At 45.3% G+C, this 14,005-nt stretch overlaps 1 non-coding gene and 1 pseudogene across 1 annotated transcript; one reads left to right on the top strand and one right to left on the bottom strand.

Annotated features, from left to right (window-relative positions):
* Positions 1 to 457: 457 nt before the first annotated feature.
* On the bottom strand, positions 458 to 5,056 carry LOC120710431 (annotated as a pseudogene).
* A 1,612-nt stretch (positions 5,057 to 6,668) lies between these two features.
* On the top strand, positions 6,669 to 6,795 carry LOC120710922. The gene has a single exon (XR_005690091.1). It is a non-coding gene; the product is annotated as a small nucleolar RNA snoR83 (small nucleolar RNA).
* The last annotated feature ends 7,210 nt before the right edge of the window (positions 6,796 to 14,005 follow it).

Below are 14,005 nucleotides of genomic sequence, written 5' to 3'. Positions count from 1 at the left end.
AATACCTATCAAAAAGTACAAATAGTAACACAGTATGGAAAATAACTGGTGGACTTGCAAGGAGGTAAGGATTTTTCACTGCCCGCATACATCATATGCTACCACACAAGTTTCTGTTACTGTTTAATATGGTGGGATGTGTAACTGGGCACATCTATATTTATGAAATTATGCATATTGACGCCCGGCGCATTACCAGATAAGAAATGATATGAGACCCAACAAAGTTATCATAATGAAATACAAAGGTTCAAAGGTTTACCATGAGACATGGAGCCATGCATATGTTATCAATAGGACGAGCATTGTTATCACCTCAAGCAGAATTACGGAGCTCAAATGAACTCTCAAGAAAAACCCAGCACAGGGGAGCAGCTATTGGTTTGACATGAATCATGTTTCCGAATGCTGTCCCTAAAGAAGAGATACTCTCTACTAGCAGCATTTTCATTCAGATACAGTGAATAGCTGCCGTTGACAGAAGTCGAATTTAATAGGTACAACAACAACAACAAGAGGGAACACCAGGCAGCAACATGGCCTTACTCCTATGAAACCACAGCTCAGATGTGTATCCTTGCTCATTTGCTTGATAAAAGGATAGTGCCAGGGAAAGAAGCTGAACCATTGTTCGGAGCGGGCTTTAAATTGAGAATGGAAGCCATGACATTGTATATCTCCACATTCTCAAATGAGGGCACAGTTCTACTCCCCTGAAAACAAGGTCCATGTGCCACGAAAATGGTCCTCATTGAGAAGAAGGCATTGTCCTACCCATGTGCCCCTCCACATTCATTCCTCTTGGAACATTTCTTCTCCACTTTATAGCCTTCCTTTACCAGCCCAATGATTGGTGGGATCCTGTAATTCTCTGAGTAATGCAGGCGAGAAGGCAAATCCTCCTTCAAGTACATTCTCACATATTCCCCATTCTCCACCATACCAGACCCAAGCCCCTCGTTCATCTTGGCCACAACCACAGCCAGGGACACACCATCCGACGGCCTGATTGCCAGCAATGGCGTCATTGACAGAACCCAATCTTCCTTCAGCTTAATCCATGGAGCCAACTCTTCAAGGAACACAAGCTTCTTGCCGCATGTTCCGACCATACCATGATCCCCCAACAGTATAATGTTCACATCCTCAAACACTCCCCTTGCCTCCAAACCGGTAATGAGCCTTCCGAGCATCTCATCTATGTGGATAACCGCATCAGTGATTGCCAGATCGTCAGGACCCACCTGGTGCCCCTGATGATAAGGATCTTCAAAGTACAGGGTCAGGAACTATGGCATTTCGTCAGACAGGAGATCAAAGTAACCAAGGATGGTGTCGATCCTATCCTCAAATGGCACCGAGCCATTGTAGTGGCGGCAGTACTTGTCCAGGAAGTTCCAGGAACCCTTCTGGACCTCCGAACCGGCCAGAAGAATGTGGCGGCCAGCACGCCCTGGGCGGCAGCGGTGGCCCAGAGCGGCTCCCCTCCCCACCACTTGGGGTCGTGGTTGGCCATGTTGAAGTGGTCCCTCGAGACTGGGTCGGGGAAGTAGTTGCCGATGATGCCGTGGGAGGAGGGGTAGAGGCCGATGACGATGGAGTAGTGGTTGGGGAATGTGAGCGTGGGGAAGACGGGGATCAAGCCCTCGGCGGCGGAGGTGCCATTGCCGAAGAGGTGGCGGATGTGCGGGAGGGGGGCCTTGAATTGGTACCCGAAGCGGAAGCCGTCCGAGGATATGAGCAGCACCACCGGCTTCTGGAGCTTGGAGAGCGGCCGCGCGGTGGCGGAGGCCGCTTGCACGGCGGAGTGGAGGGGCGGGCGGACGATGAGGAGGAAGAGGGTTTTACATATATACCATTACAAAAGATGGCCCCAACGTCCATATCACTAAAAATTTTAGTGACACCTCTATATCATCGTGTTTTTTCGTTTTGACGTCTGTACCATTATGGATGGATTGGAGGGTAACGGATGCTAACAGAGCTGCAAAAGGTCCATGATGCCCTTGGGTGCCCAAAAAATGATTTACCCTCCATGCCATTCTATTTTGCTTCCAACGTTTGAATACATGACCAAAATTTTTTTGTCTTCCATGCCACTCCATGGCACTCCACGCAGAAATGTAATATGGTTTGCAATACGATATATTTTTTTAATTCTTGCACAAATAAATTATATTTGGACAGCACAAATAAAAATATATTTTTGTCCATCATTTGTACAGCATCAGAACCATTCATGTGGACAGTAACACAACATTATATTTGCCTACATAAGAGGAATAATTCACAGTAATAAATTACATCACAAAGTACTTGTTCATTGCACCAACATTTAAGCACCTAAGTTATTGGTTTCCATCTCCACAGGACTGGTCATCGAAACTAAAGTGTCTTAAATACAACTCCATTGCATAATATTATAGAACAAAATAACACTCATCAATCACATTTTATTCAAGCTCAGTTTCTTCTTGCTTCTAGTATTTGCAGCTGGGCTGGCCGGGCTATCAACCTGAACTGGCACCCTTTTTGGTGTTAGCTTCTTCGTGACATCACATTTCTTCATTGGTGTGAGCGCTGTATGTGCTGAGGCAGCAGGCAGAACAGGAGGCAGAACTTGGAGAGGCACAGGATCATTGGATCCAGTTCCAGATCTTGTGTGAAAGCAAGAAATGTCTATCAGTGAGCTGTAAATCACAAAATATTAAAAAGTGAGAACAGAACAAGACCATACCTGCTAGCAGTACTTGTTGAAGTACTGATTGTTGTCTTCTTCCTTTTCTTGGCACCTGATGATGATGAAGATGATTTTCTCTTCCCTTTCTTGTGTGTAGCATTAGCCACTGTCTCATTGTGTGGCCAGACTATTCCTGATGCAGGAGTGGCCACAATAATGCTACTCTCTGTGGTACAAGCAGTTGCTTTCTTCTTGAGCTGTTTCTTTGGTGGACCCCTGAAAAAAAATTATTTGATATAGATGTCTAAAGGCAAACGCATATGGTAGTAATGTCCATGGAGTTTACCTCTCACGCTCCATTGCAGCTATATCTTCTGGATTCCCATTGTTACATTTGTACCAGTGGTGCCTTAACTCTTTGCATATTGGGCACTTATGTCTCCTCTTGCCAGTCCCTTTGCTACCACTACCTCCACTACCTCCCTCCATAGCTGATTTCATCCTGTTCTTGTGCCTTCCTGCAGTTGACTTGAGCAATGGAGGATGCATGAAGAAACCATGTGTGACTTTGGGCCAGCAGGACTTGTCAGGAATACTAGGGACAGAACCTTGATATGCAGCTTTGAATTTGTCAACTGAGTAGTACTCATGCACATAGTCCTCTAAGATAGCACCAGGAATTGATGTGACTTATGCAATAGCATGTTTGCAGGGTATTCCTGACCCTTGCCAAGCCCTGCAGGTGCAAGTCCTCTCAATTAAGTTGACTACAAACCTGTAGCTGCTGGCAGAATGCTCCTTAGCACAAAGTTCTCCAATACCATCAGGTGAGCTTGTGATAACTTCAATGTCAAGGTTATAGCTCTCTTTCCTCAACTTTTGAACTATATAAGGCATAATCTTGCCTTGAAACTGCTGGACAATCAATTTCCTTTGATTCCATTTAATCAAGGTCCGCTGTCTAATGTATTCATCAGGTCATCGAGGTTCTTGCCCTTATGATCCTTTACCTGCGAATATAGTAATTAGTGGTTATGTACTGTTGAAAAGAAATCAGTGCAAAGAAAGTGGCCAAAAAATGAACTTATCTTGTTGTCAATGGTGTGGTGATCAATCACAACAAAGGATCCTGGACTGCTTTCCTCTATCTGAGCCTTAAATCTATAAAGATTGTCAAAACTTTTATTCCAAGGACCATAAATTTTGTCCATAGCAAGTTGTTTACCTAGATAAACTTTTCTGTAGGTCATATTAACTTTGTAAGTTTCCTTGAGCTTCTTTTTCAGAACTGTGGCTCCCAAAATTCCATCTTCCTTGAGCCAATCAAGCACTTGATCACACACCCAGAAATGAGTCTCCCCTACACAAGCGCCTGCCCTCCTAGCGCTGTGACACTACTCATGAGGGTATGGGTTCCTCTTTATCTGCCAAAAAAAATAATTCAATGGCCATGTAGTAGAAAAAATATATGAACCAATACAAAGCTAACAACTCAAAAAAAATTACCTTCACTGTGACCTCATCCTGTAGAGTAGAGGCATGAATTCTCCACCTGTAGCCCACATTCTTGCCACTACAATACACCCTGTATCGAGATTTATCACTCGCCTCAATATTATAATGGAACTCATATTTGGTAGCATGTGTAGCTAAAGCCAATTTAAAAGCAGTCATGTCTGAATATAAAGTGCCTACAGCCATAGGAGGATCCATCTTGTTATAGCTAGCTTCAGGCTTCTGTGGAGGCTCACTATCTTTGATAATCTCATCATCAGAGGAAGATTCATCATCACTGTCAGAATCATTGCATGTGTCTGATTGGGATGGCTCAGGATCTCTTTGTTGGCTTTGAGGATTGACAGGTTCTGGATTTTCGGGACCAATATCAATATACAACCCTTCCCTATCCACACCTAGGTACTCATCATGTGGGTTTGGGTTGGGTATTTGTTCAGTTTCATGGGTATGAGTTCCAAAGCTTGGTTCTGCTATGCTAGGATATGGCATTGAAGGAGTGCATGGGGCTGCAACTGAGTTGCTAGTAGTAGTAACATCACATACAGGAATATCAGGAGGCTCACTACCAGGGCAATGATAACAGAAAGTCATATAACAGCACTTTGAAGTTTCATGTTTTGCAAACATTTCAACCAAAACTTGGTTAGAACAGACTTGGATATTGGCCTTTGTATCCATGCATGAGTAAAACAGTTTCACTACGTCGCCGAAACTGGGAGGACACTTGTCAACAACTTCATCAACTAAATCTCTGAAGTTGGTGAAGTCAGCATCCACAATTTTTTCCAAGCTGTACCATCTACCACGACAGTTGGGAGCAACGATTTGAATTTCTAGCTTGAAACGACTATTGTCGTCCATCCTACAGATGAACAACAATGTAGCCTCATCACATATGCAAGCAAATACAAGCAAATCTCTCCTCTCTAATTCTAGTAGCAAAATCATGAGCAACAATTCAGTAATGTACCTGCTGCTCGCTGCGTACTCCTCTGCCTCTCGCATGTGAGTGCCCGGACGCGTCTTCAAGCCCCATTCCGCAGCGGCCCAATGACCCCACTCCGCAGCCCCCCACGCAGCTGGTCCCCGTGCAGGCCCGGCCTGGTCCCCCGTGCAGCGCCGCTGGTCCGGCGTGCCCTGTCTCCTCGTCCGGCCTGGTCAGCGAGCGGAGGGCGGTGCCCCTAGCGCGCGGACCCCCACGCGCGGACCCTCACGTTGCACGCGGGGCAACGCCCTCAGCGCACGGATCCCCATGCGCGGGCGCCCACGGCCGTGCAGCCCCCCGCGTACGCCCCCGTGCAAGCCCCCACGCCCCTCTCCAGCTGCAGGCGCGGGCGGCGAGGGGAATCCGGAGGGGAGGGAGGAGGGGCGGCGGCGGCGGCGTGGGATGGGGGCGCCGGCCTGGGGTGGATGGGGCGTGGATGGAGGCCTCGAGTGGATGTGGTGCCCGTGAGAAAGAAAGAGTTGGGAGGATAAGGTTTGATATAAGAGTAAAATGGTCATTTTACTGGATCAGGTCCACATGTCAGAACCCTATATCTGTTAACTTCTAACGGATGATGGATGAAATGATACAGACGTCAGAATAAAAAAATATGATGATATAGAAGTATCACCAAACTTTTTAGTAGTATGGACGTCGGAGCCATCTTTTGTAATGGTATACATGAGAAGGAAGGCGGCGGCGGAGGTGAGGAGTCATGTTTGTTTGATAGACGGGCCTCCAGCGTCGTGGCCTCCGGCCCGTGGACCAGTTTGCCACTTCCAGCCCATGACTTCGCTGCAGCGTCTATATAGGCGCCCCCCATCTTGTCCTCTCCCTCCGTCGCCGCCGCCTCGCGTAAACCTAGCTCGTCGCCTTCCCCACCAGATCGACCACTCGGCCATGGCTCCTCCGTCCTCATCCCGCGCTTGAGTCCTCTTCTCTTTTTGTCCGGCTTCTTCTTCTTCTTCTTTTTTTCTTCAGAGCTTCGTTTTCCGATTTGAATTTGTGATGATTGCCGCTGCCGTGCCGTGTCTGGTCCATGATTCGTGCGGGGTTGGAGACGACGTCGCCTTTGAGAGAACCAGATGGCTTCTTACCCGTGCCGTCTCGGTTCCGTTGCGGGCGTAGAGAGACCCGTCGGTGTAGATCCATTCTTGATTGTCCCATCCTCCACGCATCTGTCGTGAGAATGGCAGATTGGTTCTTGAACAGATCCCTACTTTTTTCCTCACTGGTCGTCGTCTTCTTCTGCATTCAACTGAGTCAGCACAGCTGCTGCAATGTTTTTTTTTGTCTGCGATCCGAGGTGTTGAGTCGCTATTCAGCTGCGCGCGGATTTGTTTATCCGCAGCGTCTAATTTGATGTGGCTGTGGGCGGCTCTCCGCAAATTGGTTTATCGAGCAGTTGTTGGTCCTGTCAGCTAGTTTACCGGATCTGTTATGCTATTTTAGAAGTTGGCTTGATTTGCCTTCATGGCCTTCATAATCCCGGATTAACTCGCTTAGCTGTTCTTCTGATTCATGGGAGGCCAAGATCGATGTTTTCTGGGAGTTTCGCTGACAGCGCCTTCTTACTCGTGGAGGCGCTTCATTAGTAACTCACCACACAAGACACATTTCAAGTTGTCATTTTAATTATTTTCCCAAGTTTCTTCTTATTTGATCTTTTCGTGGCTACCATTTTTCAGTATATAACCAAAAAAGAAACAATGCCGGAACCTGACTGACGCTTTGATACGAACTGAACTTTATTCAGACCTGCTGACGATCGGACATAATGGGTTGTCAAACAATGTTGGAAATAATCAACTTATATGACAAATGAATGATTTGGTAAACTTCAAACGGAACCTAGCAAAGAAACACGAGTCGATCTTGTGTCCATAGTCTCAATGCTTCAGCCACCGATTTGTTAAGTTGATTGTATCTTGGCAAAGTGTTATCTGAAGCTTGCTAGACGACTGCCACGGCCAAGTGAAGTCCGGGAATCTGATGACGAGGATGGAATGAAGGCATGGCAGCGTCAGTTCTGCAACCATGCTCGGCATCCCCGTTCTGTTTCAACTTGCAAGGTTCAATGCTCGCCACCATACAGAGTAGCACAACCACCTCCTGGGCACAAATGAGATCAGCTGAGTAGAAGTGTAGAACAGCAGAGCCCAGTCAAGCAAAATTTTAGCAACAAAAGGCCTTCATCCTCTGTCAAGCGATGGTGTAGTGATATAGCTGTATATATGTATTAAATGGGCAAAAAACTGGATTTGGTGTAAATCAGATAGTTCTATAAAATCCATTACACTTACACAGGTAGCGTTATTATGCATCCCCAGCAAAAATTGAAGTATACTCTCTTACCGTGTGAACTGTATGAGAATGAAAAACATTTTGAAATTGACTGCATGCGAGAAAATGCATTTGCACATAAGGTTTGTGGTTTTGGTCTTTCACAAATATAATTGAGTCTTTTATTATCTATAATAATTATACGTGGATATAGGCAACTCACTTATAATTGTATGATTTTTTTCATAATTATTGGGAACATCACGACGCGCTTCCTATTGTGGACCCCATTTTTCCCTTCTCTAGCGGATATGCTATGTTCAAATTTAGATTCAAACAAATAAACAACCATACTTGTCCTACTCCCCCGCCCCACCCCTTGAAAGTGATTGGGTGCTCTAGTTTAAGAGGGGGAGATGGTGAATTAGGCAATCTAAAAACCTCAATCTATGGCTCCAACTAGTTTGCACAAAAACTTAAACTAGATCAAGCTATCTAGATGTGCAACTACGGTTCTTCTAGTGTGGAATCCTCATCCCAAAAGAGTTTTGCAACTTATAGCCAATCCTATTAAAAGAGACTACACTAAGAAAGTAAAGGCACATAAGTTGTAATATAAAATGCGGAAGCTTAAAGAGGGATGAGAGGAAGCAAACTCTCGACACAAGGATTTATCCCGTGGTTCGGATTGCCACAAAGATGTCCCTACATCCACGTTGTTGAAGCACTCACGAAGAGTATCGCTTCTCGGCAATCAAATCTCTTCCGCGAACACAATCACGGTCACCTTGATCCCGATTTTCACTAAGGGGGCTTGCCCACGAAGGAGGGGTCTCCGTCTCTCGCACAATGTTTCAACCTGCAAAGGTTCAATGCTCGCCACCATACAGAGGAGCACCACCTCCTGTGCACAAATGAGATCAGCTGATTAGAAGTATAGAACTTTTCAAAAAAAAAACAGCAGAGTAGTACGCCCAGTCAAGCAAAATTTTAGCAACAAAAGGCCTTCATCCTCTGTCAAACGATGGTGTTGAGATATCGCTGTATATATGTATTAAATGGGCAAAAAACTGGATTTGGTGTAAATCAGATAGTTCTATAAAATCCATTACATTTACACAGGTGGCGTTATTATGCATTCCCAGCAAAATTGAAGTATACTCTCTTACCGTGTGAACTGTATGAGAATGAAAAACATTTTGAAATTGACTGCATGTGAGAAAATGCATTTGCACATAAGGTTTGTGGTTTTGGTCTTTCACAAATATATTTTTGTCTTTTATTATCTATAATAATTATGCGTGGATATAGGCAACTCACTTATAATTGTATGATTTTTTTCATAATTATTGGGAACATCACGACGCGCTTCCTATTCGGGACCCCATTCTTTCCCCTTCTCTAGCGGATATGCTATGTTCAAATTTAGATTCAAACAAATAAACAACCATCCTTATCCTACTCCCCCGCCCCATCCCTACACTGCAGTACCCCAAGACAGAAGTGCCTTCATCTTGTAGTCTCTTCCTAGTCGATTGGGGAACGAATAACGAATTAATCTACATCCGTGAGAGAAGTAGATTCTAAAGCTAGAGGAAACAAGATTGTTAGGAGGTTGGTTAATTTATACTGATTCAGACTTTAATAGGAAAATTGGACTATGAGGGGGGCCATGGCCGAAAGCTCAGCGGTGTAAAGTGTAATCAGTGCCATATTTATATAAACATATTTTAGTGCTCCAATCTCACCAAACAAAAATATTAGTTGTAGTTGGTGCAGTTTCGTTTGATGACATAGCTAGAGCCAGACCGCGGACACATGGATGATGAGAAGCTCTATCTAGCCCATTCACTTTGAGCCTCCAATCGAGCTTAAATTCGAACATTTAAAACTCTCATTGTTTAAATTACAAGATGTTGATATCAAAATTTTGCAAGCATATTTATGGAAAGACATAAAGGAGAAGGAAGCCTTGTTTGAATATCCTTTTCAACCATTGATAAATCTATCGAGCCCTTCTCCCGTAATTCCTTCGGTGCACGGGCCACGCAATCTTCTCATGTGGTACGATTCGCTTGAGCTAGTTTTGTAGGACCCTAAAAGCAAGATAGCTTCAAAGACAAAAAGGAGGGGCCGTGATAGCTATGCTGCCGTTAAGTTGGATATGAGTAAGGCGTACGATCGGGTGGAGTGGTGCTTTCTGAGAAAGATGATGCTCAAGTTGGGTTTTGGAGAGTCATGGGTGAATACTATCATGCAGTGTGTCACCACTGTTTCATACCGTGTTAAAATTAATGGTGAGCTCACAGAAAGGTTTAGCCCAGAGAGAGGCTTACGGCAAGGGGATCCACTGTTCCCGTATTTGTTCTTACTGTGTGCTGAAGCTTTTTCCTCCTTGCTACTTGCAGCTGAGAGTAGAGGAGAAATGACTGGGATCAAAGTGTGCCAAGGTGCTCCGAGTATTAATCATGTTTTGTTTGCAGATGATTCTTTGTTACTTCTGAAAACTGATACAGGAAGTGCAAGTCAGCTGCAACATATTCTTTCACTGTATGAAGATTGCTCAGGGCAAACAATTAACAAGGATAAATCCTCTGTCATGTTTAGCAAGAATGCCAATGCAAATGATAAGCAACATCTGATTTGTGGAAGCTCGGAATAAGAAATATTTGGGATTGCCTGTTTATATGGGGAAATCAAAGGAGAAAACTTTTGCCTATCTGAAGGATAAGGTATGGAGGAGGGTGCAGGGTTGGAAGGAAAAACTCTTGTCCAAGGCAGGGAAGGAGGTTCTTATTAAGGCAGTAGCACAAGCGATTCCGAGCTATGCTATGTCCTGCTTTGATCTTACCAAAACCCTATGTGATGATATTAGTAAGATGATATGCCGATTTTGGTGGGCTCAACAAGATGATGAGAAGAAAATACACTGGTTGTCCAGGGAGAAGCTGACCACTCGCAAGGACAAAGGAGGCTTGGGATTCAGGGACCTGCACCTCTTCAATATTGCTATGCTTGCTAGACAGGGTTGGCGATTGCTCATGAACCCAGAATCTTTGTGTGCACAGGTCCTACGTGCCAAATACTTCCCAGATGGCGAGCTGGTGAATGCTACTGAGAAACCGGGCATTTCATACTCATGGCGAAACATTGTGCGTAGATTGGATGCTCTGAAACAGGGCTTGATTTGGCGAGTGGGAGATGGAACTCTGATTGATATTTGGTCGGACCCATGGATCCCTGACGGAGTGACTAGGCGACCTATAACCCCACGAGGTAACATTGTGCTGACTAAGGTTTCAGAGTTGATTGATCCTGTCACCGGTGATTGGGATAAACAACTGATAAGCGAGGTGTTTTGGGAAGAAGATGTTAACCGTATTCTCGGGATTCCAATCAAACATGGCATGGCAGACCTGCTGGCTTGGCATTATGACAGTAAGGGGATCTTCTCAGTCAAATTGGCCTACCATGTGCTTGATGACCAAAGAGAAAGGGAAAGCAGGAAACAACAAGGGGAAAGTAGCTCCAGCAGCCTGCAATAGGTGTTTACCGGGTTCCGATGGAAAGATATTTGGAAGTTGAAATGCCAACCAAAATTCCAACATTTTTTCTGGCGCTTTACACATGATAGCTTACCACTCAGGTGCAACATTTCCAGACGTGGTATGGAGATTGACACTAGATGCCCGGTCTGTAAACGGTTGAATGAAGATGGAGGCCATTGTTTTTTGAAGTGCAAGTTTGTTAAGCAATGTTGGAGAGCTGTAGGATTGGAGGCAATCAGATGCAAACTCAGTGAGCTATCATCGGCTAGGCAGATTGCTGAATATATCCTGAACCTGAAAGAGGAAGTGAGGTTGCTGGCAATTGGCTTGATTTGGGCGTGGTGGGATGCAAGAAATAAAGTTAATGTAGGGGAACATCTTAAGTGTGACGGAACCGCCAAATTAAAACTCTAAATTAAGCGTAATGACCGTCATTTGAACACATCGGGCGCATTAGCTTAATGGCTTAATTTGACGATCCTTTCTCAACCCACGGCCCGATCGAAACAACACCGGTAGTCCCACGCGAAGGTGGGCGCAGATGGTACAAGCACGACATAATACTTGAAAATAGAACAACGCGACACAAATAATACATAACTTCTTACAAACTAAATTCAGATACAATAATTTTATAAACCGGGTTTAAAAAGATACTTGATATACAGGTCTTCCAACAAATAAAACTAGAATTTACGCTAGGAAAGGACTATACTACATTACCCCTAGAGGTTCTAACTAACACCACCGGTCAGACCGGTGCGTCCCACCGGTCAGACTGGTGTGCATGGGTTCCCCACGTATACACCGGTCAGACCGGTCCTTAAGACAGGTCAGACCGGTCTGAACAAAACTGAGGGCGGCACACTCTGAACTCAAGTGTGCAACCCGCCGACTCTATAGTCTACTGGTCTCTCTCCACAACTTCCCACCCCTCTGCATCTCGGCGGATAAATTTGACGCGGCAGGGGCAGGAATCGACGTCGGGGTGCCCTGAAACAAATTAATGGTGGCAACAACTCTGAGCAACTAATACTCAGCAAGACTTACCTGACCAGTGGGTATAACTTAGCCCACATACCTAGACATGCAAGCCTTTTGGCTGGTGGTTATTTTGCAGAAAAGCGACTAAAGTAATTCCTTACTTTCAGTATTTTAGCTCCAGATTCTATACAAATTAACTCTAATCTAATGTTTGCATGAATCAACTATAGCAAACATGTTGGTGCAATCAAATAATAATTCCATGTGTTCATTGTCATATTTATACATATTCTCCTCATTCTATCATGAGACTACGATGCAGCAAAGAGATCAAGGCCCTCATAACCGCGAGACACGGCGAATCGATTCGATTTAACCTTGCAAGGTGGACCTAACCAACACGGCACGCGTAGGCCCCGTCGGACCGTACGCACCGACCCTTCCCCTCCCCGCCTCCAACTACAGAACCACCCCACCTTCATATAGTTAGCCGAGCTCAATGTGAGACCACCAAAAGTAAACATATGCATCCCGTTTCTCCGCGACTACTCGACTCGCCCTAAGGGGTGGTGATGCAGTTCTGTACTTTCGAAGCGAGGCAGTACTAGGCTTACCGGTTTCGACTACCTCCTACTCCCGGCATGCAGTTAGTACAGTTCAATCCCCGATCAGCACTGCCGACAACGACCGGTCCTTAACCGACTCAGACGGGGCTAAGGCACCCAGGAACCCTGTCCTGCTGCCATACCTATACATCATCATCACTCCCCGTCCGGTCTCACATTTCCATATCACTTTCAATAACTCAGGGACTGTAATATAAACACATATAACTTATATCTCGCGAGTAACCGGAAATTACCCGACTTCTAAATATCTTATATCTCGCGAGTGACAAGAAGTCACTCGACTTCTATCGAGAACTTATTAAGCATAGTATTTCTATCGTCCTATACATGCTAGTATAACTCAAGGGACCTAAGGATCATGCAACTAGGGTTCCAATCAACTCCTGAAACGTAATACATAAGTAATAGAAATGTATATAGATGTCATATTTTAAAATAATAGGACATGCACCGGGGCTTGCCTTCGGGGTGCTGCTCAAAACTGGAGTGAGTTGGGCCTTGGGCCTGGTTCTCATGCCTCTCCTCCTGCTGGGCCTGCTCTAGCGGCTTCGGTGGCTCCGCAACCACCTCGTATATGACCTCCTCCGCGGCGGCTACTACACGTGTGCATATGCATATGACATGAGAATGCATGCATGATTTATAAACATTAGAAATAACCAATATCCAGATAAAATTCCTAACCAATTGCACCAACAACTAACTAATTGACCCTCAGCCACTGCCCCACCGGTCAGACCGGTACCCCACACCGGTTAGACCGGTACTACTTAACCTAACCACCCTACCGGTCAGACCGGTCCTGCTCAGACCAAAAGCTGGAATCCATAGTGCGGCAAAAATCGCCCACCACTTCTAAAACCCTTCTAGACACTGGTTCCTAGATACATTTGGACGTTTTTGACCAGAGGAAAATACCTAAAACCATCTAGAAAAGGAGATCGTACCATCCCTAGCTAAAATACCTTGGATGACCTTTTCCCCCATGAAGAACTTGGATCCTCAGCTCCCCAGGGAGGGAATCACTAAGAGAAAGCTCCCCCACGCCGGTTTGATCCTTCCTTGGCCTTGGGAATCAAAGGAAAGGGAGGATTTGGGGAGTTTAGGGCTTGGGGAGGGATGAGCTCGGGGAGAGTGAGGGAGAGAGCTAGTGATGATAAGTGAGTTGTTGGAAGAGAGAGAAGAGTCAGAAAAATTATGTGGGGCCCAAAACAGCTGAAACCGGTTTAACCGGTCAGACCGGTTGCCCCGACCGGTCAGACCGGTCTGGCCCAGATTGTCAAGAACACTTTGGTTTAGTGATTTGTCGCGTGGGTTTTGGAACTAATGGCCGTGATTAATTTAATTACAGAGGATTAACACCTGAGGTGTTACAACC

This window comes from Panicum virgatum, chromosome 5K, assembly GCF_016808335.1.
Source record: "Panicum virgatum strain AP13 chromosome 5K, P.virgatum_v5, whole genome shotgun sequence".
NCBI classification, from domain to species: domain Eukaryota; kingdom Viridiplantae; phylum Streptophyta; class Magnoliopsida; order Poales; family Poaceae; genus Panicum; species Panicum virgatum.
Note: the sequence above shows the minus strand (reverse complement) of the source record. Positions and strands in the feature narration are given on the sequence as shown.